This window comes from Physeter macrocephalus, chromosome 16, assembly GCF_002837175.3.
Source record: "Physeter macrocephalus isolate SW-GA chromosome 16, ASM283717v5, whole genome shotgun sequence".
NCBI lineage: Eukaryota > Metazoa > Chordata > Mammalia > Artiodactyla > Physeteridae > Physeter > Physeter macrocephalus.
In genome coordinates this window covers 31166190-31172078 of record NC_041229.1, presented here as the reverse complement: position 1 = coordinate 31172078, position 5889 = coordinate 31166190, and the positions used below count along the sequence as shown (strand labels likewise).

The 5889-nt window shown below is 35.2% G+C and overlaps 1 long non-coding RNA gene and 1 pseudogene across 1 annotated transcript in view; both read right to left on the bottom strand.

Moving 5' to 3' along the window:
• The window catches only part of LOC114487975 (uncharacterized), a 12520-nt gene extending 11621 nt beyond the window's left edge, over positions 1-899 (bottom strand). The window contains exon 1 of the long non-coding RNA XR_003683552.1: positions 828-899. This is a non-coding gene — a long non-coding RNA (uncharacterized lncRNA). The remainder of the gene's footprint in view (positions 1-827) is intronic.
• A 3983-nt stretch (positions 900-4882) lies between these two features.
• Positions 4883-5468, bottom strand: LOC102983019 (GTP-binding protein SAR1b-like; annotated as a pseudogene).
• Between the last annotated feature and the right edge of the window lie 421 nt (positions 5469-5889).

Genomic DNA, 5889 nt, shown 5'->3' with positions numbered 1-5889 from the left:
GAGAGAGAGAGAGAGAGAGAGAGAGAGAGAGAGAGAGAGAGAGAAAGCGCACCTGCAAGTGAGAGCAAGAGAGGGAGAGAAATTCACATATGGGAAGAGAATTAGGGAATGGAGAGAGAAATCAGCTGTGCTTATGAAAAACCCAACTACAGTTATATCTGTAATCCTGTAATAGTCACATTTCATGCAAATATAGACTCTCTTCTGGTTTCCTCCCTGCTTCCGATTAGAAGTTGAGTGTATTGCCCAATATCCCTGACAAGTAGATACCTCAAGTCGTAGGAAACTCAGTGCTTTTGGGGGAAGTCCTTTCCATTTTGAAAAATGTCTGTGATTAGGAAGTTCTTCATATTAAACTGAAAATTTCATTCATTCATTCATCTAACTAACGCTTATTAAGTGTGTACTACGTGCCAGGCATTGTTCTGTTTAATGGGGAGGAAGAGGAACTGCCAGGACAGTGCCCAGGCAGGAGTGGTAGCAACAGCAGCAACCTGCACCCACCAGCAGGGGCAGAGGTCACAAGGCAGCAATGCCAGATCAGTGCCAGCTACTGAGTAGACTTTTAGTGGCCACTGGGAGAAAGGGAAGCCACCCAGAAGCTGCCCAGGGGAAGGGATTTGCATGGGTCTAGAGTTCCAGCAACGACAATAACCGGAGGCTGCTGTTATCATGTCCCACTTTTCAGAAGCTATACACACTCCTTACATCCCATCCTACGCTGGTATGGTCAGGTTAACACAGGTTACACTACAAATCACATCTCTGCAATGCTATTCTTGAGCTATTTTATGCCATGGTGGGTCAATTTACATTACAAATCTCACCTGTCAAGATCTGAAGTTCTAAGACTATTATCGTTTGCTGGTGTCAGTCCTAGATTTCTGCCGCTTTTAAAAGTGATGAGCAGTATCTTCATCTATTTTTCATTATATTCACTAAAATATTGCAAAAGAAGAATTTGAGATCAGACCCCGAGACAGCGTCAACATGTGCAGGGAGAAAAAAAATCAGTTTGACAAAATTTGGATTGAACATCAGATACAAATCAACACCACATATGCCATCATCCAGCCAGTTTCTGTTCATTTGCCACAAAGATATCGTGAGAGACGTGGCCACGGGCTTTGATGAAATTCAGACATCTGCAGTATTACCACCAGTCTCCAAAGATTATCAAAACAGGAAGTGGGCGGGTCGGGCCCAGATGTCTCCTTGTGATTGCAGACTATCTCATGGTGATCACGTCTTCATTTTCTAAAAGCTTACACACCACTCTTTGACTAATTCATAATAGAATTTTGCTTAAGATGGTTATTACATTTATTTACCCTGAACTGTCTTCAGAAGTTTCTTTCTTTTATGAAAATTAGAAATGTTAGCTCATTTTCAGTTCTTCCACTATTCTGTGTGATTTTCAAAAATAATTATGTCAATGGTTAAGTAATATGTTCTGCAAGTTTTTTAAGGTCATATATCTAAGACAAGAAATAAGAATTTAGAATTGCTACTTGCTTTTTATAGCCTCTTCATTATCTTGGACTCTGTTTTCTTCTTACTAATGTTCAGCCCATCCTGTTCCCACCCTCCTCCATGGGATTCAGACTTGACTGGGAGAAACACTAACCAAGTAGCTGCTGCCAGAGGATGGGACCAAAAACTGAAGCGAAGCCTTGATTTTCTGATTTAGATGAGAGCAGTGAAGGACAGTGAGATGAGGTCAAGCTAATTAATGTCCATCAGGAAAGACAGAGCTAATGCATAGCAAATAGAAGGTCAAAGTTGGGGTTCAAAAGCAAGCCAGGACTGCACTTCCCTAGCAGTCCAGTGGTTAGGATTCGGCACTTTCACTGCTGTGGGCCCCAGTTCAATCCCTGGTCGGGGAACTAAGATCCTGCAAGCCGCACAGCATGGTCTCCCCCAAAAAAGCAAGCCAGGACCAGGAAAGAATGGTGTAAGGCTATTCTGTCAAATTCAGTGACCACTAATCACATGGGCTCCTGAGCACTTGAAATGTGGCTAGCATCACTGAGGAACTGAACTGTTGATTTCAGTTTAGTTTAAACTAATTTACTTTGAAATTTAAAAATTGAACCAATGTAAAAATTTTTTCATTAAATACAACTCCATTGTTCTGAGAAGATTACATTGCACCTTAACCATCGAATCATGTAAATGTTACTGTAATGTTGTAGTGTGCATGGTGGGCCTGTGTCTTTTCTAGTATTACACATAAACACATTACCAATCTAGTTGGTGTCAACAAAATGATTTAAATGCTTTTTCCTACACATCGATGTAACATTGTAACACAATTATGTGGATGTTTACACAGAAATCACCAGTTACAGTGATACTTATGTAAATTGTAATTGCTAATCAAATGGAAATACTTATTATTTCAATTAAAACAGTTATATTATTGTTCTAATTTAAAAATTAAGTATGGACAACATTTTAAGTTTAAAACTAGGGCATACTAGTAATGTAGAATCAAAAGGAGATGCAGAAGCCAGTCCTACAACTAGAGCAATAAAGGAAAAAAAAGACTGGGGGAAGATGTGTCCCAAATTTCACAAGTCATGGCAATTGCAGTTTTTTGTGGCCAAGCAAAACGAAAAAGCAGTTTGCTTGATGTATAAGTGTTCTTTAAGATAATAAAGCAGACAATATTAGAGACATTATCAGAAAATACATTGTGTATTTGATAAGTTTCCTCTCAACAGTCCAAAAGATTTGGAAAGAGTAGACTAAATTAGTTGCCAGAAGTCAGAAATGAATATCCAACAGCAATTTAAAAAATTATGACTAATAGGGTTTGAGCTTGTAACTTTAGCTAGATATTAAATGACTTAGATTCTTGCACAAAAGAGAAAATCATTTTTAGATGGAAACATGGTAAAAGAAGTTATTATTTCATTTCTGGAAATATAAAATTATTAATAAAAGAGTAAAAATCATACTTTATAAAAAATAAAATATCTTCAATGAAGTCACTGAACAATTACCCATGGAATACAAGCTCTTCTTAAGAATATCAAAGATCGATGATTCAGAATTGGAAAGACTGCAAGTACTTTTCTTTAACACATTTCAAGTGCTTAGGATGAGTCATGCCTAATTAATACTTTGGTTATGTTTAGTCTCAGAGGACTTCCAAACTTATGAAGAAGTGTTGTCAACTCATAGACTAAAAAGCAAAATTCGTGGCATAGATATATTTGAAATTTTTATGATTGTCAAAGAAGAATTTCAGTTAAATATGAAAAAAATTTGTTTATGTCATGATGGAGGTGCTTCAGCTGTTACGTCAAAAATCTGGATTTATAGGAATTTAAAAATAAGAGATTGATGTTTCCCTTATTGCTTTCTTCCACAAAATGATACATATTGAAAATATTTGTGCTCAGTTTTCTGAATCAGACTCATGGAAAGTGTCGTGGATACAGTTATTAAAATTGTTCCATATATACATGCCAATGCTATGAATCAGCACCAGTTTATGGCACTGTTGAAAGTAGAAGACCCTGAATTTAATGATCTTGTGTTATTTACCAATGCTCATTGGTTGAGCTGTAAAAGAATTTTACCAAGATTTACCATGCTGTTAACCCCAATTCAAGATTTTCTTGAAACAAAAGAATATTTGCCACATTTTCAATAATGGCAGACAAAACTTGGCAGTTATGATTTATGTTTTCTCAGTCATATCACGCTGCATGTGAACAGGCAAAACTTGAAGCTCCAAGGAATAGAACAGCTTATTTGTAATCTAGATCTATAGATATAAGAATTAATGTTGATATTGAAATTTTTCATAATACTAGTTAATAATGATTTTACACATTTTTCTAATATGAATTAATAGGCAGAATATTTTAATTATTACCAAGATTGTTATGTAAATTGTCTGAAAAAACATCCAAAAAAATTTGAAGAACATTTTCTTTGCTAATGATAAATTTGGAGTTTCTTTGCTTCCTCCCCCTCCAACTTTATTGAGATATAATTGACGTAAAACATTGTGTAAGTTTAAGGTGTACAATGTGAGGATTATGCAATGATTACCACAATAAGGTTAGTTAACACATCTATCACTTGACATAATTACCTTATTTTTTTCCTTTTTGAGGAGGTGGTGTTGAGAACATTTAAGATCTGGTCTCTTAGCAACTTGCAAGTATACAATACAGTATTGTTAATGATAGTCACCACACTGTACATCAGATCCTCAGAACTTGTTCATTTTATAAGTGGAAATTTTTACACTTTGACCAACAGAGTTGCTTTCAATTTATGCAATACCCCCTTTGAATTTGAAGTTAACACTGAATTGTCTTGTTAGTGAACTTACTAACCTTTGACAGAGTTTTGAAATTGATATGTTTTAAGGATGTCAAACCTTAGAGTTTGTTTTATTGCGTGATGTTTGTGTAAGAAAAATGATTGAAAACTGTAAGACATCATCAATCAGCTAATTATTAACTGTACACTTAAACTAGGTGGACATATAATCTAAAATTTAAATACTAGTTTCAAAAAGTAGACAAAAATTTAAGATCATGAGCTTTTCAATATGGCTTATATTTGTAGTTTCATATTGTTAAAAAGTGCATCAAATGTACGGCTGGAAAGTTGCTCTTTATACTGTAAATATTGCTGGGGTAATATCAGATTGCAAACTGTAAAAACTAATTATTTTTATGGAATGATAAAGTTAACATTGTGATAACCAGTTTTCAATTCTCACTCGAATTGTTGATATAATTTCAATAATCTAAATAATCTGTTTTATAACCAACAACATTCTACTGAATTCAAGTTATGAATGTTGCATGATCAGATCTCTGAGTGGGCCTGAATGGTGAGACCTGGAACCGATTCAGGTTGGTGTTAATGACCTGTACCTGCAGAGGACGCGTTCTCGGTAACCTAGTCTTTTGAGCACACTGCACATGAGAATTTAAAGTTCGGCATTCAGCTCTTTCCTGTTGTCTGACCGTGTAAAACAAACATCTCTCATAACCTCTCTTCACTGATGGCTTCAGATCTGTTGATCTTATTCCCAAGAATCAGTATAGACACATTAGAAATGGTTTCAACTGTCATTAGTGAATCAAGCTCTTCTTTTGATTCTAACAGGCTTTTATGATCTGCAAAATCCACCAGAAGTGTAATGCCATTGATAGCAGGAAGGTAGTTTTTCCACACTCTTTGAGCTTGAACATGTTCACCCAGATCAAAAGTTGCAAAGGTCATGCCAGTAATAGTTAGTTCTTTTGAAAAGGGAGGTAACGTTGGGACATGTGTCCAAGTCAGTCATCTTTTAGCATATATAGCAATGTTGTTTTTCCCACATTATCCAATCCAAGAAATACCAATTTGCCAGTTCTCTTATATAATCCTAAAAACTGTAACATTCTGCTGAAACCACTGTATATCCAATCAAATATGAAGGACCTATCCATACCTTAGAGTCTGCGACTGAAGACAATGCTATTCCTTGCTTGGCATTGGCCCTACAGCCTCTGAGACTGAACTGCAAATTGTGATGATTGCTTGATGTGCTTTTGCTTCAAAGTCAAATCAATTCTTCTTGGAAAAGATGAACAAGTTTTGTCAATGTGGATGCAAATTTTAAAAGAAAAGAACTTTTCATATTCAATTTAGTTATCTGAAAAAAATTAAGTATGTTTGGAACAACTTGGGTATGTGATACTACTTTCTCAACTTTGAATTTTTAAAAATCTTAAAATTAAAAAAAAATTTTAAATCAGCTCAAGAATTTTGATGTAAATTTACATCTGAATTGAGATGTGCTCTATGTGTAAAATACATATGGACACTGAAAATGTAGTACAAAAACAGTAAAATATTTTTATATTGACT